Source organism: Ursus arctos, unplaced genomic scaffold, assembly GCF_023065955.2.
Source record: "Ursus arctos isolate Adak ecotype North America unplaced genomic scaffold, UrsArc2.0 scaffold_5, whole genome shotgun sequence".
NCBI lineage: Eukaryota > Metazoa > Chordata > Mammalia > Carnivora > Ursidae > Ursus > Ursus arctos.
In genome coordinates, this window is record NW_026623067.1 from 80,308,450 (window position 1) to 80,332,799 (window position 24,350).

Here is a 24,350-nt window from a genome sequence, read left to right on the forward strand (position 1 = left end):
TACTCTTGACTATAGAAAAAGAATATTGAAATTATATGAGCAGATTGCCTTAAACTGCGTTTTAAGAAGGAGTAGTATAAAACACTCCATGAATGCTATATAGCTATCTATCTTCTTATCTCTCTGAAACACTTAGAATAGCTCATGGTGTGCTAGATGATTGGAATCTCAGATTATATCTTAGTAAATATTGCAAAATCCATTTCAAATAGTTGAGTAGATTTTCATAGTTCAGTGAAGTGTGAGGCAAAAAAGATGGAGTGTATAGGAAGCGTTGTTTGTTTAGTCAGTCAGTAGGAGAATATAAGAACTTGTCATTTTTAGCATGCAGAATTATAAATTATAATTCAAAAAAAGCTAATTAAATGAAAACTAAGGACAATGCTACGCCTGATTTTCAGTAGCATTTCATCTAATTGTTCAAACGTAGAATGACAATGCCAAACTCTATTATAAAGTCTTGACATAGTATGAAATATTGAGAAACACTTAGAATCAAGTTTGACTAGGTAAACTCTTTCGAATTATATATAAATAGGAAAATCAAGTGACTCGGATAAAGAGTGGATTGTGGTTTATTAATTATTATATCACAATAGATCAGAATCATAAAAGTTGATTCAGTATAGGTTGGTCTAAAACAATGTAATCTTTCTGCAGGAATGACAAAGGCAGTCTAATACCAAATGACCCTATTTCATTGTAAAGACTAGACATAAACATTCAGCACATTAACCTCAGCTCATCAACAAAGGTTGTCGTGAACACAGTTTGGACAGTAGGACCATAGTTTGAGGAAGAAGGAATCAAATATGGGCCCACCGAAGTAGAATAAGAAACCTTAATATTTTACTAGGTCTTGATCATCAAAGGGAAATGCTATGAAGAGGTGAGAAGAAATCTGGAACATACACCACAGACCATCTTGTTGAGGTGACATAATGTTTAGCTCTGAGAAGCTTGGAGAAAAGTATCTGGGTGGAGACTGAGCTATGGTACTTCTTCTCCACGACTTCTACGAACTCCAGGAAACTCTCCAGCTTCTCTCACTTGGAGCCTTCAGCCACCCCATTCATAATGCGTTGCTGCCAGTGTTTAATACTTACATCTTCAAGGCTTTTAAAGGCATCCTTAAAACAATTACCAATCAAGACCTGTAAAATGGTTATTTCTATTTGAACTCAGAGGAGAATGAAATAGACTTTTTCCCTGCAGAAACATGTTCTGTTCTAAATACCTTAATGCCTTTCTTATGCCACCTAATAGATGGAAGTGCCCCTTAACCCATTATAGAAAGATTTCTGTAGCAAGAGAGTAAGGAACAATGATGGCACCCTTATTAACAAACGCTCATCTGTAATATGCTGCATCAAAGGCAGATTCACTGAGAAGCTACTGGCCCAAGTTTCAAGTCCCTACCTTAGATGAGCCTGTTCTGACACCCTGGAAGGAGCCTTTGCAATGTTTTCACATGATCATATGTTTGTGTAATATTTGTAAAAGTACTATACTTTGTTTCATTTCTCTTGAACAGCCTCCACAAAATCTAGAACTGTTCCTCACTGCTTCTCTGATATGCTAAGAAAACCGACTCTTCATATTTTATGTATCTGATCTAATCTTGCCCAGTCATTGGTTAGCAGGTTTTTGGTTTTGTTGTTGTTGTTGTTTTGTTTTGCTTTGTTTAAATTGCTAAACTGCTGTATCTCAGTACCTTCTGATATTTGCATCTCCTTTCATATAACTCTGTTGCTCTTATCTCTTTTGAGTATACGTTCAATTTTCAACTCCAACACTTTTCCACTCCAAGATGGAAATTTTTCTTTTCTCCAACGTATTTGGGGTAGTGTACCTGACTTTGTGGTGTGTTGTAGGTGAAAGAGAACAGTAAACTCTGTGTGCTAGCTTTTCAGTCTTTGTTAGTTTCCATTTCATTGTTTTAGCTGGTCTAGAGCTAGACAACATATAAATTATTCTTGGGTGTCTTTTGTATTCTTGTATTTTGTTTTGTTTTGTTTTTAACCCAGTCAGAGCCTGATAGTTCTTTTTTTTTTTAATGTTTCAAGTTTTTATTTAATTCTAGTTAGTTAACATGTAGTGTAATATTGATTTCAGGAGTAGAATTTAGTGATTCATCATTTATGTATAACACCCAGTGCTCATCATAACAAAGTGCCCTCCTTAACCTATCACCCATCTAGCCCATCGCCCAGCCTCCTCCCTCCATCAACCCTCAGTTTGTTCTCTTCAGTTAAGAGTCTGTTATGGTTTGCCTCCCACTCTTTTTTTTCTTTCCCCTATGTTAATCTGCTTTGCTTCTTAAATTCCACATGTTATTGAAATCCTATGGTATTTGTGTTTCTCTGATTGGCTTATTTCACTTAGCATAATACACTCTGGCTCCATCTACGTTGCTGCAAATGACAAGATTTCATTTTTTTGATGGCTGAGTAATATTCCTATATATATAATATTCCATTATATGGTGTGTGTGTGTGTGTGTGTGTGTGTGTGTGTGTGTGTACCACATCTCCTTTATCCAGTTGTCAGTTGATGGACATTTGGGCTCTTTCAATAATTTGGCTTTTGTTGATAATGCTGCTATTAACGTTGGGGTGCATGTGCCGCTTCAAATCAGTATTTTTTTATCTTTTGGGTAAATAACTAGTAGTGCAATTGCTGGGTCATAGTTCTTATTTAATTTCTTATCAATGCTGCAGACCTTGAAGTGTGTAAGCAACATTGTCTATATGATCCTTACACAGATTTTCTAACCCAGCTTCTCTAGCTTGTACCTTGCTCTATGATTGTGTAGCAGGTCTTGACTCTCAACTTAGTTATCACTTCCTTGTCTCCCACAGGGCATGCAAAAACTTCCAGTTACATTCACCTCAGTACATGTGGGAGCAAAGGGAGGGCTGAATATTATAATCAAGTCTCCTCTTACAACTTCCTGTTGGACATTGGATCCCTGTGGCTCTCACTCTCCACAACACCAAATGAGAGTAAGGGCAAGCCCTCTTGGCTTTTGACTTTTTTCAACACATCTATTATAGGATTTTGCCATAGATGGGCATGTAGACCACAAAAATGCCCCCAATTCTCTTTATCTTTGTGTATTCTTGTCCATTGCAATGTAAATGTGCAGTTCTGCCCACGAAGAGGTGGAGTCTATTTCTCCACTCTGAATTTGAGCTGGCCCAGTGATTTGCTTTGACTAATAGAATGTGGTGATGGAAATGATGCTGTGCAAATTCCCAAGCCTAGGCTTTAAGAGGTGTTTTGTAGTCTAGTTCTATCTGTCTGGTCTTCTGCCTTCACGATGATAGCAAGCCTGAGATAAAATGCTGAATGCTGAAAAGTAATATGGAGCAGAAGTGATTCATCCCATCCAAGATCACCCCATTTCAGCCACTGAAGACCTCCCTGCTAACTGCAGACACATATGCATGGGCAACTCAGATCAGCATAACTTCATATGGAACCTGTAGAGTCATAATAAATAATAATTGGTAAGACACTTAAGTTTAGGTGTGGTTTGTTATACAGCAATAACTAACTGATAGGTCATTCCCTAAATCAATCCCCCTCTTCTCATGAAACTAAAATCTTTTTTTTATTTTATTTTATTTCCCTACAGAATATCCTGAGTTGCCTATATCCATGACTTCATGATGCCAGAACTTTGTTTTGTATATGTAGTGGGAAATTTTTAGTATTTGAAGGTCCATTCTTCCTTTCAACATTTTTTTTTCTCCAAGGTCTCATAAAATACTCTTTGAAATTAAAGTAGAACAATGATCGCTTTGTGTTAGTTGAATCCGCCATCTCTTTCAGGGAATTTATGGCATTCATAGATTGCGTGGTGAGCCACAAGGCAATCTGATTTGTAGCACATGAAAGGATAATTGATAATCTTTCAATATGACTATTGCTGTTGCATATTTATTCCAGGATTGTATTAAAATAAAAATCTGAGGAACTTTTCAAGGTAACAGTTATCTCCAAGTATAGCCAATACTGAATAAAATTTTTGCAAAGTTTCAAGCTTAATGATCAAAATAAAAGTGATACGTGTGAAGCCTTCTATATTTACAGATACTATGATCAATATATTTCATTTAGATAAATAAAAAACTCTATAAGGCAGACAAAGCATACATTATGATCTTTATTTTGTATAAAAGGAAATTGAGCCTTAGAATATTTTTAAGTGGTAGACCTGGAATCCATCTCAACTTTTCTGTTTTCAAATCTATTATTCTTTGCATAATGAGGAATAATGAAGTATAAGAGACAACATACACATATCTAGATATAATATAAGGTAGAATGTGCCAAAGTATATAGAAAAGGTAAATATAGTGCTGTAGCAATTTAGAGGACGGAGGAAGACATTACTTTTGGCTGACAGATCAAAAGTGGTACTTTAATTGGGTTTTATAGAAAAGGAGGTTAGCTCAGGAATATAACAATGAATCAAAATCATAGACATCTTTTAATGTAAATTACTACATTGATAGTAATGGATTTTATTTAAAAAATGAGCCTTTCAAATAATGCAGATAAACAATTGTTTAAATTTGTTATCCATTTAAAAATCTAATAGCAAACTAAAAGTACAAGATGCTTTTCTTAATTGAATAATGAGTTCCTTTCAAAAACCTAGAACAAACATCATACTTAGAGGTAAAATTTCAAAAGTATTCCAATTAAATGAGGAGCATGACAAGGATATGTTCCAGGGCTGGGGCTAGGGTGAAGACCATAAAGACAAGGTTGACATTTGCATAACCCTCTGAGGGAGTGACCCCTTGAAGTTTACACCTTAGGGCTCACACTGAATATTCTAGGCAATAGAACTAAAGACATATAATTATTAAGATGATTTGAATAAGGCACATGAATTGAAAAAGAGAAAAAGCTATTTTGTTAACCAACGACGTAGTGTTCATTCTACAGAGATCAAATATATATCAGTTTGGGTTCTGAGAGGTACCATTATGAACCCCAGACCCATCATGTTTCACTTGCAAAATTGAAAATTGGTAAAAGCTTTTAGTATTATAACAATTCTCATAATTTTCATAAAAAGTGTCTTAAAATTTTCATGATCTAAATAACAAAAACCAACAGTATTTCCTAACCTTACAACTACCAACCTTTTTATTATTATTATTATTATGTTCAGTTAGCCAACATCTAGTACATCATTAGTTTTTGGTGTAGTGTTCAGTGATTCATTAGTTGCTTATAACACCCAGTGCTCATCACCACACGTGCCCTCCTTAATACCTATCACTCAGATACCCCATTTTCCCACCCTTTCCCTTCTGTAACCCTCATTTTGTTTCCTGGAGTCCAGAGTCTCTCATGGTTTGTCTCCCTCTCTGATTTCTTCCCATGCAGTTTTCCCTCCCTTCCCCTATGGTCCTCTGCTCTGTTCTTTATGTTCCACATATGAGTGAAACCATATGATAATTGTCTTGCTCTGTTTGACTTACTTAACTTGGTATAATCCCCTCCAGTTGCATCCATCTCGATGCAACTGGTGGTTATTCATCCTTTCTGATGCCTGAGTAATATTTAATTGTAAAAATGAACCACATCTTCTTTATCCATTCATCTGTTGAAGGACATCTTGGCTCCTTCCACAGTTTGGCTATTATGGACATTGCTGCTATGAACATTGGGGTGCATGTGCCCCTTCTTTTCACTACATCTGTATCTTCGGGGTAAATACCTAATAGTGCAATTGCTGGATCATAGGGTAGCTCTATTTTTAATGTTTTGAGGAACATCCATACTGTTTTCCAGAGTGGCTGTACCAGCTTGCATTCCCATCAACAGTGTAAGAGGGTTCCCCTTTCTCTACATCCTCACCAACTTTTATCAGCACATTAGCCCTGTTGAAAACATCTCTTAATTGTGGAGGAAGTCTCTGGTTGGGGGTAGGTTACCACATGAATGAGGAACAGCTTTTTATCACCCACATTATTGCCTAACTTTTTCCTCTCCTACCACAGTTGAGAGTGTCATCTGTAAGGGGTATGCTTTCTGTGTCAAAGGGTCCTATGATTTTCCAAAGTAGTTGGTACCAGTTGTCACCACTGTCATTGATTCCTGCTGTTACCAAGTAACAAGCACCAGACACCACTACACTTGAGGTCCCCTTCATCAGGTGAGGGATCTGTCCCTACACCTGGGCACTGGGTCCTGTTGCTGCCTTCACATGTATGTCCTCTTAGTATATCAAAGTGATTCTATACACTTGGTCATAATTTGGAGAAGTCAGTATACTCTTCATTGTGTATATATCTTACATCCTTAATATCTTATTGAGCTTTTAGGGAAAATATTTTTCTAGGCTTATACCTCAGCCCTACTATTTCTGGGCTTCAATCCTAGCCCTGTAGCAGATCGGCCAGAGGATAAATTTGAATGACAGTATCACACTGTACTTTGAATTGACCATCTCTCTCTCAGCTTAGGAGAGGCTTTCTCATTGTGCAGAATTATGTGTTGTCTCCTTAAGGTAAATTCTTCCCCTGTAAGGTTCTTTCTACCCCATGCAAAAAATACTTCTGGCCTGTCCTTCTCAATCAATCTACCAGATATACCCAGTTATACCATGGTTAGGCATAGTTTAGACTCAATTGAGAAACTGTAAATTCTGATCTTAACAGAAGATCCCTTTGTCAGTTATTCAATTTGACAGTCAAGGTATGTAACAGTGAAAGTTAATAAATGCAGGGTAAATTTGCAAACTCTTAAAAATGAAAAAAGGCACAAAAAGGTTTTTGACCTATTACTTTATCTAGTCATCTACCTTCAGAATGTAAATACCTAACAATAATAATGAGAAAGAAGTGGAGAAGCAGGAGGGGAAGATGATAATGACCCACTAATTAAACTTCATAAAAGTAGAAACAACAGTGTCTGGAATGTCAAATATTTTACACCAGGGTTTCATGTCAAAACCTTGGACTTAGCTAAAGAAGTGGGATCAGAAAATTTCCCAAATGAGAATCTTTTTGGAAAAATGCTTTTGGAAATAATTTTCCTTATATTTTGCAGTCTAGGTTTTAGAGTTAAAAACATGAGCTTTGGGGGAAGACTTGAGTTTGAAACCTTTCTATTTTTTCTACTAACTCTGTCATAGATAATTACTTAAATTTTCTCTTGGTTGAATTTTCTATAAAATGGGGGTTATAATTTCACAGAGGGTTTTTTTGTTTTGTTTTTTTTAATCAAGATTTAGTAGGATAATGTCTTCATGTGCTTGGTTGGCCTGGTCAGTGGCTTAAAGCAATTTCTCAATTAATGGTCGCTGTTTTTATTTTTAAAGTTTATTTAGATCTTCCTGACTTCTTTGGACTTTTCATTGGGTTTTACCCTGTTACCTGTAAAAGACAAGATGTATAAATCCTTAAAGACTTTAAGCACCACCCATTCTCCTTCTTCTGTTCACTTCTGTGATATACATTAAATTAAATTTGCTGAAAGTTGCTATGAGCACCTCAAAACAATACAATACAATATTTTCAAGTTTTTTTAAAAGGATTCTTTAGACTATAGGTGCTCAAGCATGCATTTCAAATGTTCAAGATGAAGTGGGCAAACTCATTAATTCAGTGAGAAGAAAAATTAAGAAAACATAAATTTTAAAGGGGTAACAAAAATATTCCCTTACTTTGGATCTTTCAGCTCTGGGTAGAATGGTAGTTCATAGCACTTTCCAAATCAGCAATGCAATTAAGACCATGGGAGTTATAATTAGATAAAAAAAATGAGGTCAGTATCAAATTTTTTACACTTTTAACATGCTTGACAATCTTACAAGGAGCAAGTGTCTCTCAAGACAGAATTGACATGGATGGCTGGGCTTGGGAACCACAAGAGCATGAAGAAATGTACTTTAAGAGCAGTTGAAATTGACCCCTCTTATTAGCACCCATCCCATGGAAACCCTGTTCTCTGGAGTTTGGATTCCCTAGCTCAGAGATTGCTTCGGCTATATTCAAAATAAAGACTGAGATCATGCACATCAATTTCACTTAATTAGCTTTTTACATGACTTTCATTTCTGTTAAGTTAGCTAATTAGCAACATGCTTCCAAATCAACTCTCTTACTCCTCTCTCTTGAGTTCACAGGCTTCTTCACTCAGAGTGACTACAATCAGCTCTGTTAACGTCTCCTCTCCGGCAATGATTCAGGCTTGAGAGTCGTTCCCCATTGAGATACAGTAGCTGTACTATTAATTTTGTTCTATACTTTTCTCTCTCCAGGAAACAGGCTATTTAATTCGTGAGATTGCTTTGAGGCAGTGTGTTTATGTTGTTGAGCAGATTTATGTAGTGTCTGTATTGAACAGCTGAGTATGCTGGCTGGAAATTACTATACTTGCCACAGATATGAATTTTAAATAAAATTTTTCCAGTTCCTATTTAAGCAAATGAAGAGAGTCCTCTCCATTACCAAAATGGATGGTATTTTGTTTCCATATTTTTTTCTTAAAATGAGGTGTGATTATATCTTCGTGACAGACCTTCCATCATTGTTGAATGCATTGTTAAGGTAAATACATTTTGGTTGATCAGGATATTTGTGTAAAATGACTGATAGCATTAGACTCCCTAACTCCTTCCAAACAACCATATTGAGAAACTTCTAAATGACTCCCAGACTATATCGAAGCTTGTAATCAATCTTTTGACTCAGTCAAATCGGTCAATTCTTTATGGAAGGAAAATCACATTTCTCTCTCAGTACCTATAAGTTTGATTTTTTAAAATATTTACATAGAAAATTTTAATTAATTCATAACTTATTTTGATATAATGTGTGAGGTAATTAGTATGTTACTGTTTGTTTCCATAAGTTAGCAAATTATGTAAGTCATCAATTGACAAATCTATATTTCTATAGAGATGACATCCTATCATTATGTAAATGATTTTTAATTCTACATAAACTGGAATCAGAACTTGTGTCTCTCCTTTTGAACATAACTGAGAACTACTTAAATTACCCATTTTGGAGAGGAATGCAGAATGTAAACTTCAAAGGATCTTGAAGCAGTATCCTTTAATTTGGATTTACCCATTCATTTTGGAAGGGTTTAGTAAATGTTTGGTATTTTATCACAAAGCAATATGTTTGTCCTACACAGCGTACAGTTTCAAGTACTAAACATTAAACTTGGTGAGTAAATGCCAAACATAGTCAACATCCTGAGTACTGGTAGGGTATTGGAATAGATGGAAATTTTCTATTGTGATTTACCCAAACCTTTGTAAATCTCCTATTCATACAATTTTAAAAACGCCTTTCATAGAATTACTTTAGCAAAGGATTGCAAATGATACCATATTGAATAACAATGAAATGCCATTATTAGTAAATCCTAGATACGTAATTCATCAGAAAAAAAGTCATTAAAAAAGGAATCATATCCATTTGCAGAAATTTGTCAATTTTGTGGCATATCAATAATTCCATATGTAATAACTCATTTAAAATACAGATTATTTTCTTGTGGATGAAATTTGGGAATCTCAACAAGTGGTATATTAAATAATCTTAGTGGTGACAATAATATATGAGGATAGAGATGGATGTTGAAAGAATTTTGGTTCAAGCTTTGATTTATAGCAAACAATAGTCTTCACAAATTAAAGAAAGAGTTAGATGCCAAGTCAGAGAGTATAATAAAACTTAATATGCAAATATATGGTGTTTGTTAATTTGACATAAATTAAAATTTTTATTATTTAAGATTCAGTAAGCCCATGTCTCTAACCAGAGGTAAGAGAATAGTCTCAAATGTCTTGTATTTTTAGCAGAGCAGAAATACTAGTAAAGACCTGCATTATGCAGTAACACAGTGGAAACCTGTCTGAATTGTCTGGATAAGATAGTTTCGCAATGTTAAAAACTTATGGTTTTAGAATCTGACAGAGTCCCCAAAAATCCCAGCTTTGCTACTTACTAAATATACCACCTTAGGCAAGATATTTAACCTCTTGGAACGTGGTGGCCTCATTTGTAAAATAGGGATAATGAGATGTATTTCAAGGCATTATTAAGGATTAAGTGATTTCAAATTGCCTAGCTCATCTCCAGGAAGAAAGCAAGCATTCAATAAATTAGTATCATCTCAGATAAATTGTAATCCCACAGAAGGTAGAAGTCGGGTCTTATATTTCTTCCCTACCCTTCATAGGGTTCATCTTACTGTTCAGCAAACAGTAGGTCTTTCTCGGCATACTTACGAATATTGTCATGTATGGAAAGATTTCCGATATGCTATTGGGATGTGCTTTCACATAAACTGTTGATTAAATGTAACTACATTGAAAATGCAGGTTTATCATTTGGAAAAGTAGATTTGTGCCAGTTTTTCTCTTATAGAAATAAACATAAGTTTGGGTTATAGACAACCCAAGAAGGAGATTGAGAAGATTTTTTGTCTTCTCCATTAAGGAAAGCCAACTGTACCATGAAAAACAAAATCGGGTTTAGTGTAAGCTGCTCAGCTGCTATTTCCTTTTCTTGAGGATAATATCTTTTCAGACCTAATGGCTTTTAAGAACATAAACTGTTACCCAATTTCCTTCCTCCTTCAGCAGGTTTGTACATCAGCTAGCTGTGGAAAACATTGTGAAGGCTTGCTCTCAAATGTTCTTACACCTCATATGGCTGTTTAATAAAACACATCCTGCCCACAATTGAGAGAGCAACACTGGAAATTTACTGAGAGCTGAATTCTGAAAGGATGTATATTATGTTTTTATAAGACATTCATACCTAGTGTTTATCTCCATGCTTATGGTGATTTTTGTTTTTCTTTAAAGTAGGCCAAGTTGTAGAGATAAGAGGAAGAGGATTATTTTACTATGTACCATTTCATTGACATTTCTAATACTGATGAGCAATGTTCTTCTTACCATGCTTTCTAGAAAAGAAATATAGAGAAGATTTATGACAGCCAAATCATCAGTGCCTCTTTTTATCTAACGATAAACCAGTGGTAACAATCACATATAAAGATGATTAAAATTCCTCAAGAGACTTAAAAACCAGTTCTCTGAGTACTTCTGTGTCACTTACGTCTGCTTATATTATTGAAATACATATTTATGTGGCTAAAGAACACAGACATGGTGTTCTTACAAGATTAACCATTTTACAGATAAGACATTTTATTAAGACTATTTCAGAATTTCTCTGATTATAAGATTACTTCATATTTACTATAATGACATATGAGAAATACGGAAAAGTGTAAAGAAAAAAGTAATGTTACTCATATGCCTTCTCTCAGAGACAGCTATTAGAATTGTTAAAGTTACTTCCAGTACTGAGTTGATAAGTCTGAGTGTATATTTATTTTCTCCTCAAAATATGGATACACTGTAACTACTATATGGATTTTTTTCTCCAAATAGTAATTTTGTGCAACATTTTAAATATTTTTATTTTCACATATTAACAAATGATTATGTTTCTAAAATGTTACATAATCTTGCTGATAGCTTTAGAGAGATTACAGGGAATTACTGCCTATGGATATGCAACAGATATTTTAACTTTCTGCCCTTTTTGTGCACTTAGATTATTTTCATTGTATGAAAATCACTTCATCTCATTTACATCATCATGAACAGGGCTACAGTCATTTTATTTGTATTCAATGCAAGTACATTTCAGATTACTTCATTAGGACAAATTAGTTGAAGTGGAATCACTGGGTAAACTATGATGAAAATATTTCAAACATTTGATTCTATATTACCTAACCTACTTTCAGAAAAAGATGACAATTTATACTCCTAACTGTTACATATGAGAGATATTCCACTCATTTCACCAAAAATCTTATATAGGCAGAAATGAAATTTGCTTTAATTTGCATATTTTATAACTTCTAGTCAGGCTAAATATGTCTGCAATAGCATTGCCTATATTATGTCCTCAATTAAAAAAATATTTCTAATGGAATATGTATCTCTTGTATATCAGTGTGTGAGAACTTTAATATGTAAAAGATAATGACTTTAGTAACTAAACACAAATACTTTTTTCAGCTTTTTTTATCTGCATTTTAAAGAATTATGTTTATATTCTTTTCATATCATTTTATTTATCAGTCATCTTTTCACTGTTATATTTTAAAAGAATATTCTCAATTTTAGTCACATATTTGCCTTTATTATCTCCAGTTTTTATAGACTTAGTTCAACAGAGCATATTGATAATCAGTACTTGTTTTGAAGACTATTAGAAGTAAGTTTAAATTCAGTTTCTACCATTTTGATTTTTTTGAAAATTAGAAATAGCAAAACAGTGATCTGTAGTTTCTTTATACCTAATTTTAAATTAAATTATGTATACAAAGCTCTTGTGCCTCACACATTTAAGCACTAAATTACTGATGTCATTTATGCCGATAATAATTTATAAAACATCTTTAAACTCTGTGTTCATGTAGGTGTTTTGGTTTTGTAGGTTGTAAGTGAGTGGAACATATGTGAGCAGGTCAGTGTTTTGTTTGTTAGTTTATAATTAATTTGCATTTTATCTCTTTAATATTGAAAAAAAGCTATTTCTGTTCTATCAATGTAATTAATATATTAACGATTTTTTAAATGTTTTGTTATTTCATCTCAGAAATACACTTTGCATGGTTTTCATGAATTCTAATGTAGCATTTTTTAGATTATAATGCTTCCTTTAAGAATCTTAACATCTGTATTCTTACTAGTAACAAATTTGTATTTGTCCCTTTTAGGGTTTTTTTGGTTTTTTTTTTTTTTTTTTGGTTTGGTATCATAATTTAGGATAATTTTATGTAATAAATTGGTTTTTTTAAAAAATCTTTCTTATATACATTATATATAATTATATATATGTATTATTTTATCTTCATTTTTTCTTATTTGTAGAAAAACAATTTGTGTGTTTAAATAGATCGTACCACATAAGACCTGCTTCATTTTTATTAAAAAAAATTAAAAATAGTGCTCAGTATCTCTGGGATTCCCGATCAGACTACATTTCAGGACTACCTGAGAAGCATTATATTAGGCAAAGTGCCCAAGAATTTGTATTTTTCCAAGTTTTATGATTTATTATATGTATACTAGTTCTGAGGACCTGAACTTTGGAATCATTAAGCAGTTTCTCTTAGTGTTTTTTATTTACAATTTCTTGTGTTTGTGGTGTGTGTGCGTGTGTGGAAATTGTTGCTCGAAAATCCTGTATCTTCTGAGGATTTTTTCCCATACCAGAGGGGAAAAAGTAATAATTAATTGAATTTCTTTTTTTTTTCCTTTTGGCTTTGGGAAGCCCAAAGACAAGCCTAAGGCTTAGTCATAGTAAGCTTCTTTCTATACTGCCTATGTGATCTCTTTTTGTCTGTATTGATTCTGTCTTCACATATGTAGTATGCTACCACTTAACTTTAGCTATTTCTATAATTTATTCTTAAATATAAAAGTCTTCAAATACTACTAACAAGGTCTATGAAGACAGATTTTTTTTTTTCTGTTACTCTCCACCATGTCCCCAATACCTTGAGCAGAACAGTGCCTGATATACACAGTGGCACTCTGAATATATTTCTTGAATGAATGCATAAGACAATAAATTAGTGATTGTGAAATGAGGTAGGAAGTTAATAAAAATACACAAAGATGCTATCTTAAAAATTAATAACAGAAATTCACATTGCCTTGTCATTAATTACTGTGTAGCTACCTTGTCCTCTCTGTTTTCTGTTTCTAGAATTCTTATACGTATGGTCAATTGCATCCATCTCTTTTCTTTTGGAACCGTCAGGGATGAGGCTATATTATTTGTGACTATTTAAGCCAATTTTAACTTATGTGTTTAAATAGTCCATTGAAATAGATTTTTCTCAAATTGCGGTTCTTCTAAGACTAATAATTTCCCCTTGAGCATTATCTTAACTCGTTGCTTACTTGTATATAAAATGACACAGGCTTATTTTAGCACTGAGTGAAATGTTTCAGTGAAAATTTAGGATAAAATATGAGTGTAGAGAAGTGGTGACAGTATAATATATTGTCCTAACAAACATCATTCTAAGAGTAAACCTGTGAGCCATTAAAAATTTAAGCCAGGACAAGAGGCATAAGCTAGGATGACCCAGGGCAAACTGAAATGTGAGGTCATCCTAGTCTAAAGTACTTTGTGGCACTGAGATGTTGCTTTTGGAGAAAAGCTTTTGGCTGTGTCCCCAGGACTCTGGGGTATAAATTAATGCTCCTTTGCATAAAAGGGCATTGGTGGAAACATTTGTGAATCTGCTGTGATCGTGGTATTTCTAAAAAGTAAAATGGAGTATTCTTCCTCTATTTTTCTAATTCACTCATATTTGTCTTTTAAGTTCAACACCTGAACTCAAGTCCTTCTGTTATAGGCACTTATAAGAACTACACAGCACTGGATGGAGTTGAAATTTTGTGTTTATTAATTATTTAATTAACCTCTCCTATTCAAAATTTATGTACTGTGAAGGCAGACACTATGGTCTTTTGTTCATTTATTAGCTGGCTATTGTGTCCCCTGCAGCCACTCTAGTCCCTGACACAAATAGGTATAAAAAAATGTTTAACAAATACGGAAGTGAATAAAAGAATCTTTTTTGTTTCATTCATTCTCATTACATGTGTCTAAGAGACCTTCACTTCTATGGCGTTTAAAATGCTTTCCAATCCAACTTTCATTTTTTCTCTGTCAGAGTCCCTAAGAACATACATACATGGTTTAAGTTTATTAGTTGTGGTTTTTTCAGCTATTTAGAAGAAAAGAAATAAATTGCAATGCCTTTTCCTATAGAAATATATGGGGGAAATTCACACAGTTACTTATGGTCAACTATTGTTTTATCATTATTCTAATCTATGTAGCTATATTAAAATGATATCATGGAACAATTCTCAAAATCTAAACCAAATTCTCGAAATCTAGAATCAAAATCATGTTCTCCCATGTCCATGAAATGAAAGTGGTCAGCAATGATGTCTTCTGTTTTGTTTTGTTTGTTTTCGGTTCAAGTTTTTATTTAAATTCTAGTTAGCTAACATATAGTGTAATATTAGTTTTAGGAGTAGAATCTAGTGATTTATCACTTACATATAACACTCAGTGCTCACCACAAGTGCCTTCCTCAATACCTATCACCCATTTAGCCCCTGCCCACCTCCCCTCCCACAGCTATGTTTGTTCTCTATAGTTAAGGGTCTCTTATGGTTTACTTTCCTTTCTTTTTCCCCCCTTCCCTTATGTTCATCTGTTTTGTTTCCTAAATTCCACATATGAGTGAAATCATATGGCATTTATCTTCCTCTGACGGACTTATTTTACTTAGCATAATACACTCTAGCTCCATCCACGTCATTGCAGATGGCAAGATTTCATTCTTTTTTATGGCTGAGTAATATTCCATTCTATATATATACAACAACTTCTATATTCATTCATCAGTTGATGGACATTTGGGCTCTTTCCACAATTTGGCTATTGTTGATAATGCTGCTGTAAACATCAGGGTGCATATGCCCCTTCAAAGCTGTATTTTTGTATCCTTTGGGTAAATACCTAGTAGTGCAATTGCTGGGTTGTAAGGTAGTTCTATTTTTAACTTTTTGAGGAATCTCCACACTGTTTTCCAAAGTGGCTGTACCAGTTTTCATTCCCACCAACAGTGCAAGAAGATTCCTCTTTCTCCACAGCCTCACACATATCTGTTGTTCCCCGTGTTGTTTATTTTAGCCGTTCTAACAGGTATGAGGTGATAGTTCGTTGTAGTTTTGATTTGCATTTCCCTGATGATGATTGAAACTGAACATCTTTTCATGTGTCTGTTAGCCATCCGGATGTCTTCTTTGGAAAAATGTCTACTTATGTCTTCTGCCCATTTCCTTTTTTTTTTTTTTTAAGATTTTATTTATTTATTCGACTGAGATAGAGACAGCCAGAGAGAGAGGGAACACAAACACAAGCAGGGGGAGTGGGAGAGGAAGAAGCAGGCTCATAGCGGAGGAGCCTGATGTGGGGCTCGATCCCATTACGCCGGGATCACGCCCTGAGCCGAAGGCAGACGCTCAACCGCTGTGCCACCCATGTGCCCCTTCTGCCCATTTCTTAACTGGATTATCTGATTTTGGGTGTTGAGTTTGGTAAACTTTTTATAGATTTGGGATACTAACCCTTTATCGATATGTCATTTGCAAATATCTTCTCCCATTCCGAAGCTTGCCTTTTAGTTTTGTAACAATGATGTCTTTAAACTGCTTCAATATTGTGCAGACTTGGATATAAGAAATGAGCAAAGAAAGAGCTATCTTCTGACTAAATTTTGACTTCTTACCACATTCTGAATGGAGTTGAAGAAAGCTTCCAGTGGAGAGCATAACTTGTAAGCTCCAAAATAAATTAGAATCTAGTAATTTTCAGTTTGTCACCTCATTGGTTCTAAGATATTTACAGTTAGGGGTTACTGCTTACTTATCTTATTGGAACTTCAACTTATTAAAAATCTGTAAAATGAAAGCAGAAAAATAATCATAATAAAGTTAACTTGTTTAGGGTAAAAAAGTGAAAATCCTATTGAAAATGATAAAGAACTATGCAATTATGAGGTATTGTTATTTGGCAATAGGTTTATACACACACAACCTATTATCTTTATTTTTTTTTCCAAAATGTCTTTTTTTTTTTTTAAAGATTTTATTTATTTATTTGACAGAGATAGAGACAGCCAGCGAGAGAGGGAACACAAGCAGGAGGAGTGGGAGAGGAAGAAGCAGGCTCATAGCGGAGGAGCCTGATGTGGGGCTCGATCCCATAACGCCGGGATCACGCCCTGAGCTGAAGGCAGACGCTTAACCGCTGTGCCACCCAGGCGCCCCCCAAAATGTCTTTCTTTACAAACAGGTCTCTCTTTTTTTTTTTTTTATAATTTTTTATTTTATTATGTTAGTCACCATACAGTACATCCCCGGTTTCCGATGTGAGGCTGAATGATTCATTAGTTGTGTATAACACCCAGTGCACCATGCAATACGTGCCCTCCTTACTACCCATCACCGGCCTATCCCATTCCCCCACCCCCCTCCCCTCTGAGGCCCTCAGTTTGTTTCTCATAGTCCATAGCCTCTCATGTTTCATTCCCCCTTCTGATTACCCCCCCTTTCTTTATCCCTTTCTTCCCCTACTGATCATCCTAGTTCTTATGTTCCATAGATGAGAGAAATCATATGATAGTTGTCTTTCTCTGCTTGACTTATTTCACTTAGCATTATCTCCTCCAGTGCCATCCATGTTGTAGCAAATGTTGAGAACTCGTTCTTTCTGATAGCTGAGTAATATTCCATTGTATATATGGACCACAACTTCTCAATCCAGTCATCTGTTGAAGGGCATCTCGGCTCCCTCCATGATTTAGCTATTGTGGACAATGCTGCTATGAACATTGGTGTGCATATGGCCCTTCTCTTTACTACGTCTGTATCTTTGGGGTAAACACCCAGTAGTGCAATGGCTGGATCATAGGGTAACTCAATTTTTAACTTTCTAAGGGACCTCCACACGGTTTTCCAGAGTGGCTGTACCAACTTGCATTCCCACCAACAATGTAGGAGGGATCCCCTTTCTCCACATCCTCTCCAACAATTGTTGTTTCTTGCCTTGTCTATTTTTGACATTCTAACTGGCATAAGGTGGTATCTCAGTGTGGTTTTGATTTGAATTTCCTTGATGGCTAATGATTTTGAACATTTTTTCATGTGTCTGTTAGCCATTTGTATGTCTTCATTGGAAAAGTGTCTGTTCATATCTTCTGCCCATTTTTTGATTTGTTTATTTGTTTCTCGTGTATTGAGTTTGAGAAGTTCTTTGTAGATCTTGGATACCAGTCCTTTATCTGTAGTGTCATTTGCAAATATGTTCTCCCATTCCGTGGGCTGCCTCTTAGTTTTTCTGACTGTTTCCTTGGCTGTGCAGAAACTTTTAATCTTGATGAAGTCCCACAAGTTCATTTTATCTTTTGTTTCTCTTGCCTTTGGAAATGTGTCATGAAAAAGGTTGCTTTGGCCGATGTCGTAGAGGTTGCTGCCTATGTTCTCCTCTAGAATTTTGATGGATTCCTGTCTCACATCGAGGTCTTTCATCCATTTGGAGTTTATTTTTGTGTATGGTGTGAGAGAGTGGTCAAGTTTCATTCTTTTGCATGTAGCTGTCCAATTTTCCCAGCACCATTTATTGAAGAGACTGTCTTTTTCCCACCGGATGTTTTTTCCTGCTTTATCAAATATTAGTTGCCCAAAGAGCTGAGGGTCCATTTCTGGGCTCTCTATTCTGTTCCATTGGTCTCTGTGTCTGTTTTTGTGCCAGTACCACGCTGTCTTTGTGACCACAGCTTTGTAGTACAGCTCGAAATCCGGCATTGTGATGCCCCCAGCTTTGTTTTTCCTTTTCAACGTTTCCTTGGAGATTCAGGGCCTTTTCTGGTTCCATACAAATTTAAGGACTGTTTGTTCCAGTTCTTTGAAAAATGTCCTCGGTATTTTGATCGGGATAGCATTGAAAGCGTAGATTGCTCTGGGTAGCATGGACATTTTAACTATGTTAATTCTTCCGATCCATGAGCATGGAATATCTTTCCATCTTTTTATGTCTTCCTCAATGTCTTTCAAGAGTGATTTATAGTTTCTAGAATATAGGTCCTTTACGTCTCTGGTTAAGTTAATTCCAAGGTAACGTATGGTTATTGGTGCTATTGTAAATGGGATGGATTCCCTAATTTCTCTTTCTTCGATCTCGTTATTCGTGTACAGAAATGCAACTGATTTCTGAGCATTGATTTTGTATCCCGCCACGTTACTGAATACAAACAGGTCTCTTAATTCTTACTACAGATAATGCTTTATTCCACCTGTGAAAATAGTACTATAGGTCACAGACTAATTCACAAGACTTTATTTTCTTTTAATTTTAACAGAGCAGCATCTGGTCTTCTGGCAGAAAATTCAAACCATTTTGTTGGCAGCTACAGAATTATCCCTTGGTGAGTCTGTTAATGGGATGTTTGAGTTTACATGCACTCTTAACCACCATTACCCTGTGGTATATATTCTTCTTTCCAGGTATTTTCTATGTTGACTACACATATTGGATTTTTTAAAATTAGTTTTACTACTGAAAAAAAAAAAAACCCTAAGGAATTATATTTTATTGGTAGCTCATCGAAGTTATTTTATTCCAGTTGTATATACTCTTTTATCTTAACATTGACTTTTTTGATTTGCAATTTTTCTTCTGCGATTTTACACCTCCATTTCTTCTCATACTATTTAGCTTTTCCCTGTTGGTTATATTTCTTAAGTTTTCCTTCTATAATATTTGTAATTTGACTGTATAGTGCAATTCTCCATGAAATTTTCAGAAAAAAAATAGTAAGAAAAAGTGTTAAACAGAGATAATGTGGGCTCTTAATGGAAGATTGTTTTCTGGATTATTATTGTTATTATCATACACATTAATTTTTTCCATATCTATTAAAGACATGAAATTATTTCATTAATAAAAGATCTTATGTGGAAGTACAATAAGCCAGCATAGAGAAAATAAATGAAAACTGGGAAGTTCCTAAACCTGAGTTGGGGCCTTGTAAGAAAAGGATATGTAAATAAAATGATGACTTTTCAGAGTCTTGTTGTGTGACCCAATTCCACTTTTGGATGTTTTGGGGCCTTCCATTACAATTGTTGCTTGTCTCATTCACACTAATTGGACTGGACAGATATGATTATGACTCATACATGAGAGCTAAATAGAAGGAATAAAATATATAACTATAGCAATACTTTAAAAAAGTATTTAACAACAATAATAATAGTACATTCATTAATTCACAACAAGCTATGAGGAGATAATCCTTTTGTGTTTCTTGCATTTCTTTGCTTCTTGAGAGAAGAGGTTATAATTGTCTTTTTGTTCTTAATTACCTTCTAAAAAAAGTCTGTGTATGGTGTTCCATACACAAACTTGGAAAATAGATATTATGTCTCCCTCTTGAGCAAAGGGCTGGCTTGTGTTTTGTCCAGATCATGTCTTCCTATAGGACAAAGTTTGGGTTTGCTTGGATTGGGTTAAAAAATATTGGAGTTTCTTATACCTGTAACACAAATCCACGATATGTGCAGCATCCACCAGGCTTCTCCATGTCACCTGATGAGACTTTAGTGGAAAATAAAAATGGCATGTGCCATGGATAATTAAGTTCTTTGTCTCTGACCCAGGAGTTTCTTCTCTTACACCAACATCCATAAAACAGACAGGATAATTTGTTGCAAGTACATTTATTTTCAGAACTTTCAAGTTTTTGACACATCCTGTAAAATAAAGTAGGTTCTATTACTACATACATTTTTAAATGAGTAAACTAAGGCACAGTGAGCTGAAGTAGCTTTTCCAAGGTCATACATGGAGCAAAGAGGAGAGCTAGGATTCAGATTGAGACAGGGAGCTCCAGAACCCATGCTTTCGAACATGTCACTACATTGCTGGTCATATTTACTTCTAGTTTCTCTCGTGGTATGTGATTCTAGGTAACCTGACTGTAGATATACTTAACAGATGGTAGTGACTGTGAGATGAATTTTGACCTGAAACCTCATTATACAGAAGTCTTAAAATATTCTTCCCAAGGAATGACAAAGTTCAATTTTCAACTGTTTTCTTTAAAAATCAATTCTACTCTTCAGGCCTCTTCTTGAGCATCTTACAAGTAACTCATATCTACTCTGCAATGATCCAATATCCAATATTATTAATTCTAAGGAACATTTGATGTCCTCCTCTAAGTAATAACACTTTCTCATTATTCCTTATTTTTATGAACCCCTTCTCTGAAAAACTTCCTTCCTTCTTAGAAATTTCTCTTACTGGTGTACCACTTTCTACAGGGACATTTATGGATTTTGCCTTCCCCACCTTGGTTACACCTTCTTTGTATAACTGTTCATTACCTTGACTTTCTGGTCATGTAATTTGAATAAATCTTACCTTCCTCTCCCCCTTCAGGAAGGGGCATATATCATCCACAACTCGCCAGTTAGACTCCCATATTGCCTTCCCCACAGTTACTGGTTCAGAAGTACAAGAGTGAACCAAGCTTCATCAGTCAAAGATAGTGGGCATCAATCTTGAGGTTTTGCTTGAACTACTGGCAGAAAAGCCAAACTCTGGTTGAGTTTTCTAGATTTTGAAAGTAAGCCTATGTCTGCCAGTGGCCATTTTGGTGTTGAGGAAATTTCCTTCCTGAGAATAAAGACAACACAGATCAAAGCAGGGCCAAGATATAGGAGGCGAAATTTTTCTGACAATAGTGTTTGAGTGCCTGGATCCAGCTATGCTATGCTTTAACCTAGAAATATAACTGGACATTTTAGTTTTGTCATGCAAAAATGCTCTCTCCACACATTTTTCCCCGTTAACACACTTTGATTTGGAACGTGGCTACTTACAACATTCTTCAAATTTTTGTGCAATTCTAGTTTCCTTTTTTTCTAAAATTATATATTTTCACTTGATTTATAATTTATCTCACTTTAGAAGGTTACAGATATGTGATTTTTTTTGACTTTTTGATTTTAAAATATCTCTAAAGATTGTATCTCCTTGGAACAAGAAAACCAACATAATTTTTTTTATGCATAACTATTTAATATCCAATCATACATGGGTTACAATAATATAAAATGTATCACAAATAAATAAATGATACAACAATAATTATTCAGGACAGTAAACTGATTGAAGAATAATCCCTGCCTGAAATATGAATGAATGTAGTAAAATCCCATATTTACTCAGCATTTAACACTGCTTTAAATAATACAGTCCTGATGTTACCGTTTTGAAAACAATATATTAGGTAAATTTATGGTATACTCAGTTTTGCATTAACAAATATGCTGCATGAACATATCAATATATTGCTTATAGGCTTGTTTCTCTTATTCAATCCCACATGGAAGATAAAAATCATAATACTTTTCTGCTTATCAATCCATATATATATATATATATATATATATTTTCCCCCCCCCGGTAACCGGAAGTACTCATGAAGGTGATGTGCTTCTCATTTATCTTGAAAAATTACCTCTCACATTTGGATAGCATAGCATCCTTGGATCCTTCAAAAAGTAACAAAGAGTTTCAAAAAAACCATATACATTCTCTCTTTTAGCTCATATGACTCTTCAGCAAGATAAATGGGAAAGACACTAAGACCTCCATTTTGCATACAAGATAAATGAGACAAGTATTTCAATGAAGTCTAGAATACAGATCTTTAGTTGCTTAGTCCAGCATACCTGTAACTGCAACACAAATGAAAAATAGTTTGAAGTTGGTAGATCAAGTAGAAATATCCTCACCTAAGCATTAAATCTAATGCATTTCATGTATATTACCATATCTTTAAGGTATACAGCCTAGGAGAGGGTCAGAGCTGTCATAGTCCATTACAGGGTAGAAAATAAAAATGCAGAAGACTCATTGATTCATTGAATCTTCAAATATAGGGAATATATTGCAATATGCCAGGCACTGTTTGGGGATAAAGTCTCAGTGGTAAATAAGTCTGACTCTGTTTTGAAAGATGATCTTCTTTTTTATTTTTCTACCTTTATTATATCAACTGGAAAAGGATCTCTTCTCATATTTGATTATTCCTGGTATACCTGGTATATAAACCTAACTCGAAGGCCTAGTTCACTAGGAAATCAAAGGGACCCTATAGGGCCTTGGATGTGCACATTAATACGTTCTTGAGTAAAGTAAAACTATAAAAAAAAGAGTGTATGATCTTGTCTGAGTACAAAATCATATCAGAAACAACCAAACATACACACAAACACACAAAACAGCATTTTCAACTCTGGCAGCTGCCCAGGTGAGCACACAGTTAATCTCTCCCATGAAAGAATATTCACCCTAACTTTTGAAGATGTGCTGCTTTTTGAAGAGGCTGCTTTTTGAAGGTGGGGTAGGCACAATCTTTCTGCTTACTACATGAATAGGAACAGAGTATACATACACATAGCAACATAGTCAACCCAAATGTCAGTGTTCAAGTACAAAGAGTTGCTGCAACCTCAGGCACCCCACCTTCCAAGTGTGCCAGTTACGTTCACCCTCCCTGCTCTGCTCTGAGAAGGAGAGGCACCACGGGGATCAAAATTAAAACACTTAATTACTTTATGCTTTAAATGCAAACTATCTGTGGAAAACAGCAGGCCAATCTTTTTTCCTATCCACTCAACAGAAGGCTCTTTGGTCCCTGGACAACTCCACTAATCATTTGTATTTAAATACTTTTCAGCCGTCTTGCATTCTCCCTACAAACATCTTTACCCTCTTTTGGAAAGGCCTATGCACTTGCTTACTATTTAACCACTTATCTCTTGAAGTAAATGCCTGAGAATTAAAGCTCCCTAGAGCTGGCTGATGAGCGTTCACATAGAGTAAATGTTGTAACACATCTGGAAATAAAGGCTAAGGGGAAAAGGAGGCTAGAACGAGTTTCCAAAGGTACTTCTTGAAATTTGCAGAATTGCCATTATAAAATGAAGTGTTTTCAGTGGAATCAAATTTATATTTCATTAATAACATTAAAATCCTCAGGAAATCTTGTTCATCTATCCCAATGTCATTAGCAGAGAATGGCATTAGGATAGATGTCTTAAAATAGACCATGATAACTGTAGAAAAACAACTGAGAAAATCCTCCAAATATATTATAGATATTAAATTTGCAAGTTTCAATTGCTCCTTATTCTTTTATCTTTTTTTTTTTGTTTAAAGTTAGCACACTGTTTGTTTTCTGAGCATTTCAACATTTATTTTGTAAGTTCTTTTATACTTACAGCAATGATTTGAGTCAGGAAATAGCAATTATCTCAGTTTTGCAAATAAGGAAAATGCACAGACGTTATCTTGGCCCTCATTTGAGGTCACACAATTAATTAGTGCAGAACTTAAACTAGAATACAGATTTTTAAATGCCCTAGCCTAATACTTTTTCATTAGAGTGAGTGGCTTCTTGAACATTTATTTATATAGTCATTATAAAAATATATATTAAGTGCAAATATGTAAAATTGACTTCCTGGGCTTGGGGAAAGACTGTTAGGTAATTTGAAAAGAGTCCTATGGGGAAGGAAATTTGTTCAGATTATAAAAAGTATATATGTATAAATTGAGACACATTAACTACATATCATAATCACTAGTCACAGTATGTATGTG

General features: G+C 34.7%; 1 long non-coding RNA gene across 1 annotated transcript in view; it reads left to right on the plus strand.

Annotated features, from left to right (window-relative positions):
- The window catches only part of LOC123001025 (uncharacterized), a 102,637-nt gene that overhangs the window by 39,865 nt on the left and 38,422 nt on the right, over nt 1-24,350 (plus strand). Inside the window, exon 2 of the long non-coding RNA XR_008957477.1 lies at nt 19,033-19,098. This is a non-coding gene — a long non-coding RNA (uncharacterized LOC123001025). The remainder of the gene's footprint in view (nt 1-19,032; nt 19,099-24,350) is intronic.